We start from the raw sequence: 13,646 nt of genomic DNA, 5'->3' as shown, positions 1-13,646 counted from the left end.
GCAGGAAAGGGTGCTGTAGGGGTCCCCCCATGGCTTGTTGGCGTCGGCCTAGAAGAGGCGGATGCCACAACGGACGGGGCTGCTGCCGTCGAGGACTGGTCGGGACGGGAAAGGCCGACCCTCATCACCGGGGCCATGGCCGTCCTCGAAGGTACGGGATTTGGATGGTGGAGATGGGCAGAGAAATTGGAGGGAGGAGGAGGAGGACCACCGGATCGACCCATTCTGGTGGTCTCCTCGCCGGCGTCGTGCTCCGGCCGGCCGATGCAGGTGGCGGCGGCGGCGGCGGTAGGTCGAGTTGTCCGTGCCTCCTGAAAGCGAAAGGATAAGCTGTTGAGATCTCTCTTGTTCGTGATGGCTATAAAAAACAGAAGAGTTGGAAAAAACGAAGGGGTATGACTTATGGGTGGCAGTGGTGGGTAATTACCCACCAACTCCACGAGTACTTTCGAAACTCAAATTTTTGGAGTACCCCTCGAGTAGCTCCCCAGAAAGTGCGAAGCTGACTCCCAGATTCGAGTTTTTTCACGGAGCTGCAAATCGTGGAGCTACCCTGTTTGGCTTATGATTTTAGGAGCGGAGCTGATTTTTATGGAGCAGAGCAGTCCCAAACAGGCTCTTACTACTCCCTCCGTCCGAAATACTTGTCATCAAAATGGATAAAAAGAGAGGGGGTATCTGATAGAGAAATGTGATGAAGTTTCTTTCATTGCAACATCCAAACAAATTTAAGGGAGTGATAAATATTTCTCCCGTTGCAACGCACGGTCAAATTTACTAGTTAAGGTAAATTGGCTGTAAGTAAATGCAGCATTTTTGAAAAAAGAAAGAAGACATGACAACACGTACGAATCTAGCCGAGCACTTGCTGTTCATAAGATTAGCCGAGTAGGTCGAGGAAGTGAGACTTGAACAAGTCCATCTGCGCCGGCTGCAGCAGCGACACCGACATCTGCACCCCGCCATGGCCGTCTCCCGCACCCATCAGCGCGACCTGGCCGTCGTGGTTCATCCTGATCGGCTCCGTCCGTGTGGGCTTCCCCCACCCGAAGTCGGCGTCCTCATACGCCGTGAAGCGCGGCGAGCCTGACACGTTCATCAGCCGGTGCATAGAGCCCTCCTTCCACAACGGCGTCACGAAATCCCACCTGGCGACGGGGACCTCTCTCATCTTACGGACCTCGTCCCGGACTGCCGCCGCCAGGGCGCGCTCGCCGCGGAGCTCCCGGCTCCACGAGGCACTGCCTGAGGCACGAGCCGATGTACCCTGCGTCGACGGGAGGGTCCAGGCGGTCGCGGACATCGGCGAAGAAGAACAGCAGCAGTTGGTCGTCCGAGGCGAACGGCTTGCACCGGGCGAAGCATGCCCAGGCGAGCGCGACGGCGGCGGCGAACGTGGACTGGGGCGCCTCGCCGAGACGGACGATGCGCTGCTTCAGGCGTTGGATGCCCTGCCCGCCCACGGTGAACGTCCGGCGGCTCACTAGTAGAAAACAGGGCTTTCGTTCGGGCCTGGTCAGCCCATTAGTCCCGGCCCCGCACGAACCGGGACTCATGGGGTGCATTAGTCCCGGTTCGTGAGCCCAGGGGGCCGGCCGAGCCACGTGGGTCACTGGTCCCAGTTCGTCTGGACCTTTTGGTCCCGGTTCAACGCACGAACCGGTACCAATGCGCCTCGCTCCTGGCCCATGACCATTAGTCCGGATTTGTGCCACAAACCGGGACTAAAGGGTTGGTCCTCATTGCGGCCAGAGTTTAGTCCCACCTCGCCAACCGAAGGGCGCTCACACCGGTTTATAAGCCCGTCCCTCTCTGCCTTGTTGAGCTCCTCTCAAAATGAAAATACATGCCCTTATACAGGGAATTTGACCTAAATTCATAGTGAGTTTCTCTGAAATTCATAGAAATTTATTATGAATTTAGGTTGAATTTTCTCTATAGGCGCATCTATGCTCATTTTTTTATGATGGGGTTGGCGATCTTTACAGACTCTTTGTGTGTTGAATATGCACCATTGAAAATCAGTCTCTGCTTTGAATGGTTCATTTTGAACACACAAAAAGTCTGGAGTTCAAATAAGTTCAAGAAAATGAAATCCCTTTGTAACAAATGAGTTTTCATCCGAAACCCTGATACTTCGAAAGAGATTGTCCATTTTGTTCACGAAGTGCATCCACCTTTTGCCGGGACCCTCTCAACTTTCTTGCACATGCTATGTGGATGAAATGATGATATCATGCCAACTTTCAACCTTTTCAGAGTTCATTTGAAATGATTTTCAATTTTAGGGTCTTATAACTCAAAATAATTAGTAAATGCATGAAAAATGGTGCATGAAAAGTAACAAATAAAATAAATAAGTAATTAGAAACAAAATAATATAAACTTTATTAAAATATATAAGTAGAAACAAAATAAAATAAACTTTAATAAAATTTATGAAACTAAAATTAACACAGTATTTTCTGTTCAAAACATTATAAGAAACCTTTAGTATTATTGAAACTAAAATCATATAAAATTTATGCAACTAAAATTATCGAAGTATTTTCTGTTCAAAATCATTAAAAGCAAAAAGAATTTTCATAAAGAACTTTTTTTGATGGAAACTTTAATAGCAAAAAGAATTATCATAAAGTAAAATAAATAAGTAATTAGAAACAAAATAAAATAAAATAAATAAGTATTTTGTTGTAAGTAGAAACAAAATAAAATAAATAAAGCAAAAAAGAAAAAAAACTGGGAAAAAATAAAAAAAATGCCACCTACTGGGCCACCACGGCCTGAATATGACTAGAAACCCATCCATGGGTCAGGATTCAGGCCCGAAGAAGGCCCAGCAGGCCCACAGGCATAGCAGTGCAAGATTAGGCCCAGAGGCCTGCAGTTCAAAGGAGTTCAATGGAGATGGCGGGGCAGGGCTTATAAACAGGTCCTGCCGCTCCTCGGCTAGCGAGGTGGGACTAAACATCCCACTGCACCGCGGCTTTGGCAGGCGCAGGACATTGGTCCCGGTTGATGGCACGAACCGGGACCAATGCCACCCTTTGGTCCCGGTTCGTGCCACCAACCGGGACCAATGCCCCCCCTTTAGTCCCGGTTGGTGACACCAACCGGGACTAAAGGGGGGCATTGGTACCGGTCCGTGACAAGAACCGGGACTAAAGCTTCATGTATATAAGGCACACTTGTGAAAATTTTGGTTTGCATCTTGCAGTTCGCCCCCGACGACGCGCGCGGAGAGGACGCCGCCAGGCTGCCGGACGCCGTCGCCGTCGCCCTCGCCCCGGAGCCCACGCCGACGCCGTCGCCGCCCACCGCCCCCGCCGTCGCCGTCGCCCCCGCCCCAGAGCCCACGCCGCCGCCCACACTGTCGTCGTTGCCCGTGCCCTGCTCCGCGCGCCCGCCCGGATCCTCTGCACGCCGACGCCGTCCGCCGCCCCCACCGTCGCCGTCGTCGACGCCGTCGCCGCCCCCGCCGTCGCCCTAGCTGGCCGGCCCCGCTGTGACCCCTGCCGCCCCTCCTTTTTTTCATTTTTTTGTATATGTATTTTTTCCATGTATATACTAGTAAGTGTTTAATAAAATTAGTTAGATTAGTTGAATTAGATGTTTTTTTGTCAATTTATGTATATATATGTGCATATTTAGAAAAAAAATTGTGTTGAACTAGTTAAATATAATAGAACTAGTTAAACAAGTTTATTTTTAGTAAGTGCTTAGTAGTTGAACTAGTTGATTTAATAAAACTACTTTATTTTACTATAGAAGTAGTTTATTTTAGTAAGTACTACTTTATTTTATTTATAGTAAGTGCTTAATTACTAGTTGAACTAGTTGATTTAATAAAACTACTTTATTTTACTATATATAGAAGTAGTTTATTTTTAGTAAGAACTACTTTATTTTATTTATTTATAGTAAGTGCTTAGTAGTTGAACTAGTTGAACTACTTTATTTTAGCAAGAAAATTAATAGAACTAGTTTATTTTTTTAGTTCAAGCAATTAATCCCGCATCGACGTCGACGATGCCTATCCCGCATCCTCGTCGTCGACTCGGCGGAGGAGGCCGGCTTGATCAGAGGGGCCATGTCCGGGACTGGGCTCCGCCGGGCTGGTTTTGGGAGGTGCTACCTTCCGGTGGGCGTAGGTTGGTGAGGAGCCAGCCCGTCATTGACCCGATCCTTGTTTGGTGGCGGTCGCGTGGGCCAGTGATGGTGCCGAGGCTTCCGGACACCGCGGAGGTGGTACGTCACCGTGTCAGCGAGGAGGACCAGCACGTCCATCGCTACATGGTTGCGTTGGAGGGCAGGTTCGACAATACCTGACAGGTTCTTCAGGGATCTCACTGGAGCTATGATCCTGTGATGGTTCCGTCCCTTTGGGTGTCCACCGCCCGCGCCGATACCCGTCGGGCGCTACTGTTCTAGCTGTACTAGCGATACTATATGTATGATAGTATTCGAGGTGTATTAGTGATAATATTTGACGATGTACGGACGCATGGAGATGATGTAGTTTTGCTTATAATTGAATGCATCCTAATTTGAATACTACTTTATTTTGTGATTTGATTTTGCTTATTGAATGCTCAAAGTGGAAAACTACTCCTACTTTGAATGCTAAAATTGGAGAGCACTATGCAAGGCGTATGCATATGATTAGTTGATAGCTTATAGGGTTTTTGTTTTCGCAGAAATCTAGGAGCCCCCGGCCCCTCCATCATCCCCGCCATCGTCCCCGTCACCGCCCCCTCCGACATCGAGGTGAGACTAGCCAAATCCTCTTTTAGAAAGATAATTAAACGATATTTCAGGTTGACTGTAAGTCTGTCGAGTCTCCACCATATATGAGAGGACGAAGAATCCCGACTGTTGTCGTGGGGGTAGCTTCTCCTTCGTTCCCGTGTGCTAGACAATTTGGTGTAATGCACTCGAGAACGAAAGGAGGAGCTACCATACCATCACCGACGGTCGCAAATGTCAGAGAGGAATCGGTGAGGGAGAGTTCCACCATATATATATGAGAGGACAAAGAATCTCGACTGTTGTCGTGGGGGTCGCTTCTCCTTTGTTCCCGTGTGCTAGACATTTTGGTGTAATGCACTCGGGGACAAATGGAGGAGCGACCATCACCAACGGTCGAATGTATACACCACGTGAGCTGAGAGTTTTCAAGAAAAGACTCGACAAACCGATATTCAACCCGTGATGAATAATACTGATGTACTTAGGTTTTTTAGTACATATATTTAATTGTAGACGTTTAATATTTGAATTATGAACATAGGAAATGTCGTACTCGGACGACGAAAGCCTCCCGGAGTGCGACTGGTGCCACGACGACCGAGGTCAGTGCGACAGGCCTCACCTGGACGAAGATCGGCGCTTCAGTATTAAGCTGGAGGAGACCTTCGATGTTGAAACGGTACGCAACAACGACAAGTGTTATTTTTCGTAATTAAGCACGACTTCAACTATTTCAACGTGTACTTTTCATCTTTTACAATTCAGCTAGCTTATCCCATGCCATGCAAGACGCTACGTCTTGGAGAGGATGGGTTTTGAAGACCATGAAAGTATGGAACAAAGAAAATTCACCTAAGGACCCATCATGATATAGATTTTGAAGTAAAGTTGTATAATTCTGAGAGCGTAACCCATTTTGGTTGCAAAAATTGGGAAGCGTTTTGCAAGATGTATGGTTTTGATGAGGGTATGCTTGTCACCATGGATCTTGGTGATCCTGACATCGAGCAAGACAATATGGACATTTGGGTCCTTGTTGATACGCCTCCAATTCTACCACTACGTGAGTTTCTCAAACATAGTTATTAGCTAATTTATATTGTTCATTTCAAAACAGTTGACAGCTTATTTTCATTGACAGCTTATTTTGATTGTTCAAACAATGTGCGGAACATGGTAGACAGAACCTACTACACCGATGGCTCTAAGTTAACTTATAAGGAGAAAACTCATCTGATCGAATTTTGTACTGATCTTGAGAATTACAATATCTATTGTAAAACTCCTCCACATTATGGTCAGTACGTGCCACTAGTGCACGTGTTGAATTACGGTAACTACTATGAAGATACCCTGATAAGATTTCTTACTATTACGACATCCGTGCATCTTTTGCATACTTCTAAAACTAGTACATCATTGCTAACTATGAAGTTATTACTATGTTTTTCAACAGATAATCCCAGAGGATTGTGTGCCTCATTTGATGTATCAGAATGGTAGGCTTGATGTTTTGAACATACAACCAGGTCATCCTACGAATCTCAACTGTCCATACCGGATTTCTAAAAGAAGTGGAGACATGCAAATCAAAGAATGGAAAAAATGTATGGACAGTCGCAAGGAGGTTCTTGGAAGCAAAAGGAAGCGAAGCGCAAGAATTGGAGACAGGATGATCTCCATTCTCCATAATGGAGAGTCAGGGTCTATATTGTTTTATGCTATTTTACCTTAAAGAGGGTATTTCGGTCCTACCTAATACTGATGATCATGTGCTAAGAACAATTAAGTAGGGTTGGTTCGATGACTATGAGGATGATGATCGTATGACTGGTTATTAATAACGAGTAGAAGTTGTATGATGATGATTAGTAGGACTTGTTATTATATATGATGATGCATGATGCGCGCATGAAGAGTTATTATATATCAGCGGGTGAAATGAACATGGATTGAAGTTAAGGCAACATGCATGTGGTGCATGTCGAAAGTAGTACAATCCAAACTTGATCAAGTTAGGATTAGTATTACTTTCGACATGCACCACATGTTGCCTTCACTTCAATCTAAGCCATGTTTAGGCATAGCAGTACGTAGCATTGGTAAACCAAGCACGGAGATATAAGAGAGGACACTTCTCTCTAATAGCTACCTAATAACAACCTAAATTAACCCCCAAAACCCCTAAATCAGCCCCTTTCAAAAAAACAAAAACCTCAGCTCCAGCCAGATGCTGACGCGTGGATGCCTATTGGTCCCGGTTGGTGTCACCAACCGGGACCAAAGGCCCCCCGGCCTGGGCTGGTCGCAGCGGCCACGTGGAGGCCCATCTGTCCCGGTTCGTGTAAGAACTGGGACTAAAGGGTTAGGGCATTAGTAACGACCCTTTAGTCCCGGTTCAAAAACCGAGACAAAAGGCCCTTACCAACCGGGACAATAGGCCCTTTTTCTACCAGTGGGTGTGTAAGTTGGAAGCGTTCCTACTCCCTCGTAAGGGAGCCGCGTTGGGTTTTATTGAGCGAGACAGGAAGCCCCTGTCGTGGCTTACAAGTTTCCATCTATCGCTAGGATACGATGGTTTACAGAAGAGAGGAAATCAAACCAGATACGGGAGAGAGAGAGAGATAGGATAGAGGTTGATATTACATGAGTTTAAACTAGATTCTATTAACACCCTCCTTTAATCTCAACTATCCTACATTAAGATTCCTCTTGAATTCCTCAAATGGTTTGCTTGGTAAAGCTTTAGTGAAGCCATCTGCTATCTGATCTTTGGAGGGAATAAACCTTATATATGTCCAACTTCTTCTCTGCAACTCTTTCTCGCACAAAATGAAAATCAATTTCAATGTGTTTGGTTCTACCATGAAAAACTGGATTTGCAGAAAGATAGGTGGCTCCCAAATTATCACACCATAAACATGACACACGATGTTTCTTGATTCCCAGTTCATTAAGCAATGACTCCAACCAAATGATCTCAGCAGTGCCATTGGCCAGTGGTTTATATTCAGCCTCAGTACTTGACCTTGACACTGTAGCTTGTTTTCTGGCACTCCAAGAAATAAGATTAGAACCAAAGAACACTGCAAATCCTCCAGTTGACCTTCTGTCATCGTTACATCCTGCCCAGTCAGCATCAGAGAAAGCACTGACAAGAGTGGAATTAGAGCGTCTGAACTGAAGGCCTAAACTTACAGTATGTTTTATATACCATATAATTCTTTTAACAGTTGTCCAGTGTACTGTAGCAGGTGCATGTAGGTACTGACAAACCTTATTAACAGCAAAGGATATATCTGGTCTTGTCAATGTTAAATACTGCAAAGCCCCTACAGCACTTCTGTACCTTGTGCCTTCTTCTTCCTTGAGTGGCTCTCCCTCAAATGCTGAAAGCTTTTCCGAAGAAGACAATGGTGTAGGTGAAGGTTTACAATCCTTCATTCCCATACGAACCAGAAGTTCAGTAGCATATTTCTCTTGATTAAGTACTATACCATCTTGAATCTTCTTGACTTCAATTCCTAGAAAGAAGTATAGATCACCAAGATCTTTCAAAGCAAACTCTGAGCTTAGATCATGCAGGAGAGCATTAGTGGCACTTTGTGAAGAACTTGCAACTATAATATCATCAACATATATCAGTAAAAATATAACAACGTTTGCCTTGTTGTAAATGAAGAGAGACGTGTCAGCTTTTGATGCAGCAAAGCCAAGACGTCTTAACTGAGAGCTTAACCTTGAGTACCATGCTCTTGGTGCTTGTTTCAGTCCATAAAGTGCCTTATCAAGTTTGCACACATAATGAGGTGCATTCTTTCTGCATACCGAGGTGGTTGTCTCATGTAAACCTCCTCTTCCAGAACACCATGTAAAAACGCGTTCTGAACGTCTAGCTATCTCAAGCTCCATCCCCTGGACACAACAATAGATAATACAAGCCTAATAGTCGCTGCTTTAACAACATCGCTAAAGGTATCTTCATAATCCAAGCCATAACGTTGTTTAAAACCTTTTGCAACTAAACGTGCTTTATACCTGTCAATTGAGCCATCTGCCTTCTTTTTGATTCTGTAAACCCACTTACAGTCAATAATATTTTTACCTCTTGGTTCCGGTACAAGGTGACATGTCTTGTTCCTCATAAGTGCCATGTATTCCTCATCCATTGCAATTTTCCACTTCTGATCCTTCAGTGCATCCTCCAACTTTGTTGGTTCTGCTGCGACACACAACATTCCATATCGTATAGTGCCATCAGTTCGAACTTTTGGCTTTCTAATACATTTTTGTAGCCGAGTCGTAACACGTGAAGTTACTTGTGGTTGATGCCTTATAACCTGCTGTACCGGAGGTGGTGTAGAAGACTCAGCCGTAGCAGATCCTGGAGAGAATCTGGACTCGCTTTGCACAAGAGATCATGTAGCCTGTGGTGTGGCGGAAGAAGTTACTACATCATCTATACCGGCCGCAGACGATCCCATGGAATCACCCTGCACATGCATGCGGAGCCGGCAATCAGTGCGGGACGCGCTTGGCGACGCGGTTTCTGGCGATGCCATGGGCCTACGCGCGGGGCGCGGGGTGGCAGGCGATGACGTGGCGCTCGCGGGCTGGTGCAGAGCGCTTCTGCCTGGCGCGTGATCCCGCGCATATCTGCGCGCGTGATCCGATGGAGACTGCGGCACAAGAGTTACAGGCGATGCAAAATCTTCCTCGTGTTCCACCCCCGCTTCGTCATCTTCTGGCACATGAAATACAGCTCCGTTTTCTTCAAAAATTTGATCATTTTCTGCACCGTTTTCTGCTGCAACTTCTGCATGGTCCCACACATCAGTAGTACTAGTAGGATCATCAATTGGGTTAGTACAATCGTCGCCCCCTTGATCAAAGTTTTGGAGATTGGGTGGAAGAAGGAGAATTTCTTTTCTAAGAAGTGCTCCGGCATTAGGATGAAGAGACTCAAAAGGATACACTGATTCATCGAACACAACATCTCGAGAAATATATACCCTACCGGTGGATACATCTAGGCATTTAACTCCTTTGTGAATAGGACTATATCCAAGAAATACACACTTCTTAGAACGGAAAGCAAGTTTGCGTGTATTGTATGGGCGAAGATTGGGCCAACAAGCACAACCAAACACACGAAGAAATTTATAATCAGGAATAATGCTAAAGAGACGTGTGATGGGAGTTTCAAATTTGATGACTTTGCTAGGAAGTAGATTTATGAGATACGTGGCAGTCAAGAATGCTTCATCCCAAAATTTTAATGGCATGGATGCATTTGCTAGCAGGGCTAACCCTACCTCAACAACATGACGATGTTTTCTCTCGGCGGATCCGTTCTGTTGATGTGCATGGGGACATGAAACATGATGAGAAATACCAAGTTGCTGAAAAAAGAGATTAAGCTTCTTGTATTCACCTCCCCAGTTGGTTTGCATGGCAATGATCTTAGTGTTTAGTTTTCGCTCAACAAGATTCTGAAAATTCTTGAAAACTTGAAACACTTCAGATCGTTTCTTAAGAAGATAGATCCAAGTAAATTTGCTATACTCATCAATGAAGCTTACATAATAGGAATGTCTACCAACAGAGGTAGGAGCTGGCCCCCAAACGTCTGAGAATACAAGTTGTAAGGGTGCAGTGGAACTGCTGACAGAAATAGGGTATGGCAACTAATGACTTTTAGCTTGTTGACATGGATCACAAACTGACTCAACGCTAGACTCATGAGAGTGGGGAAGTTTATTCTTACTAAGAACAAGCTTAACAATAACTGATGAAGGATGACCTAATCTACTGTGCCACTTTGCTGAAGAAGACTTGACAGCAACTAAAGCATGCTTATTTGATGATGATGATGATGATGACGATATGATTGGGTAGAGACCTCCCACGCACTTGCCTCTAAGAAGAACCCTCCTCGTGTCCAAGTCCTTAACCAAAAAGAAATAAGGGTAGAATTCAATGAGAACACGATTATCAAGGGTAAGTCTATAAACAGAAAGAAGATTTTTTGATGTTTTGGGCACATATAGAATTCTGTTTAGATGAAAGTTTTTCACGGGGGTTTTGACAATTGAACTACCAACATGAGTAATATCCATACCAGAACCACTTGCAGTGTGAACTTGATCATGTCCTCGATACTTGTTGCTGATTGTCAACTTGTCGAGCTCACCCGTGATGTGATTTGTTGCTCCGGTATCCGCGTACTAGTTTGTATCAACGCCATAGGAGTCGGTTACAGCATTTGCCTCCTTCTCCTCATACTCATCTTCTTCGTATCGATCCCAGCATGCACGAGCACCTCCTCGGTGATGCTTGAGGTAGATTTGGCACTCGGGATAGTCCCGGTGCGGTGGGCGTTGCTGTTGTTGTTGTTGGGGACGCCCACCTCGAGCCCCCCTGTTGCTGCTGTTTGGGGCGGACGGAGAGTGCCTGCCTCGTCCTCGCCCCCTGGTTCCGCGAGCACGCCCCCTGGGCCTGTACTGGCTGTGGCCCCTGTACGCCAGATTGGCCGAGGTGTTGAAGCCGGCCTCACCTCCATCTCCCGGCATCTCCATGCGCTGGTCGAAGGCGGCAATCTGGGCGAAGAGCTCGTCAACGTTGATGGAGGTTTTGACAGCACCAATGGCCGCCACTACAGGGTCGTAGTCACGATCCAATCCAGCGAGTACGTAGTCCACCATCTCTGGATCAGAAACCGGACGCCCTGTCGCGGCGAGTTCATCCCCGAGGCTCTTCATCTTGGAGATGTAGGCGGTACTGGACATGGTGCCCTTCTTCATCGTGGTGATGGCGATCCTCAAGTTCGTGATGCGGGATTGAGACTGCGATGCAAAACAGAGTAGTAATCCCGGTCCACAAATCATAGGTGTTTTCCTTACCGACAAACTGCGCCAGGACTTCCTTGGAGAGGGAGTTCATCAGGTAGCTGAGGACCTGTTGGTCCTTTGATAGCCATGGTCCATAAAGTGGATTGGGCACCACTTCCGTGGTCTTGTCCGACTTCTGCTGCTCCACCGTGGCTGGGGGCGCTGCGTCGGTTCCATCCAGGAGCCCCGTGACCTGCGCTCCTCGCAGGCCGGGCATGACCTGGGCCTTCCACAAGAGGTAGTTCTCCTTGGTGAGCTTTTCGGCTGGTGGTGGTCCGAGGTTGAGGACGATTGGAGCCGAGCTGGAAGACATGGCGATGGGGATTGCTTCTGATAGCTAGATCGGGAAGAGAATAGGCTCTGATACCATGTAAGTTGGAAGCGTTCCTACTCCCTCATAAGGGAGCCGCGTTGGGTTTTATTGATCGAGACAGGAAGCCCCTGTCGTGGCTTACAAGTTTCCATCTATCGCTAGGATACGATGGTTTACAGAAGAGAGGAAATCAAACCAAATACGGGAGAGAGAGATAGGATAGAGGTTGAGATTACATGAGTTTAAACTAGATTCTATCTCTAACTCTAACAGGGTGAACCGTGTGCGGTCCTCTACGAGCATCGTCGGCGGTGCAGCCTGCTCGCAGTTACAGGGTTGTCACATACCAATACGTCACGAACTAATCGAACAGTCAAACGGGGCTGAGCATACTGAAGGTAGATTCGGCGTGAACTTCCGCAGCACGCTCCTGGTCAGCTCTTCGCCGCCGGGCAGGTTGACGAGCGAGCGGTCGAAGCACGGCGCCGTGGCCGCCGCCTCGCCCCGGCGCGCCGCCGCCCACGCCTAGACGAACGTCCACAGCGACCGCCCATCGGCGACGGCGTGGTGCACCGTCACCCCGATCGCCACGCCGCGTTCGAAGCGTGTGGCTTGCACCGCCAGCACGGCGGTCGGCAGCTCCCCCATGTCCACCTTCGGGACGAGCTGCTCGAGCAGGCCCAGGTCGTGCTCCTCGTCGCCGGCCAGGCACCCAATGTCGGCGTCCGACTCCGCGGCGACGAACCTGACCCCGTCGGAGGCGGAGCAGCTAACGGCGACGTCGCCGGTTTCCTTCAGGTAGACGAGCTTGCCAGCGAGCGGGGCGAAGCTGGCAAGGGTCGCGGCGAGGGACGACCGGAGGGATTGGACAACATCGTCGAAGGACGGCATCTCGGCGCCCACGAACTCGAAGAGCAGGACGTGCTGCAGCACTGGGAGGACGACACTCGGTGCCTCCATCGCGGTGAGCTTGATTGGTTCCGGCGGCAGCACGGCGGTTGTCGGCACATCGACGTAGCTCGCGTGGATTACTTTCACCGGAGACATGCCGCGCCCGAAGAAGCTGACAAGTGAACAGAAATTGCCACACAGGGATGGTCCAATTTGCTACCAACTTTTTCTTTCGGGCGGTGGATGTAATAACCAACTTAATTGTGCACACATAATTAATTATGGATCTAAGATGATGGTAGATCAATTGATTTCCTGCCGACTACCGTGCCACGGAGGAGGCGTGCCAGCCAGGTACAGAGAAGACAGAGTGAGCTCGGGTCACTCGCAGAAACCTTTTCTTTTTAAGCATCACAAAAGACTAAAAAACAGAAGTGCATATATACACTCTTGTTACGTACCTGAAAAATTCATATATAAATATGGGGAGATAAAGGGACCTACTATTTATTAAATTCATATATAAATATGGGGAGATAAAGGGACCTACTATTTATTCATTATTATATATACATAAGATTCTTAGTGATGAATAAATGAAAAGATTTCCTCAGTTCAGAAAAACAAGTTTATAGAAAAATTGAAAATACATAGAATATCAAATCAATAACAATAGATTCATCATGAAATATTTTTTCCATATGCTATTGTTGCCCACGCTACACGTCGGTCTCGGATCTTTTTAAAAGATCCGCCGCCTCGGCGGCCGTCAGATCTATAACTACCCAGCATCCAACACTGTT

The 13,646-nt window shown here is 47.0% G+C and overlaps 1 pseudogene; it reads right to left on the bottom strand.

The window, feature by feature from the left end:
* Positions 1-880: 880 nt before the first annotated feature.
* On the bottom strand, positions 881-13,014 carry LOC123050548 (phenolic glucoside malonyltransferase 2-like; annotated as a pseudogene).
* Positions 13,015-13,646: the final 632 nt, after the last annotated feature.

This window comes from Triticum aestivum, chromosome 2D (genome assembly GCF_018294505.1).
Source record: "Triticum aestivum cultivar Chinese Spring chromosome 2D, IWGSC CS RefSeq v2.1, whole genome shotgun sequence".
Classification (NCBI taxonomy): domain Eukaryota; kingdom Viridiplantae; phylum Streptophyta; class Magnoliopsida; order Poales; family Poaceae; genus Triticum; species Triticum aestivum.
Note: the sequence above shows the minus strand (reverse complement) of the source record. Positions and strands in the feature narration are given on the sequence as shown.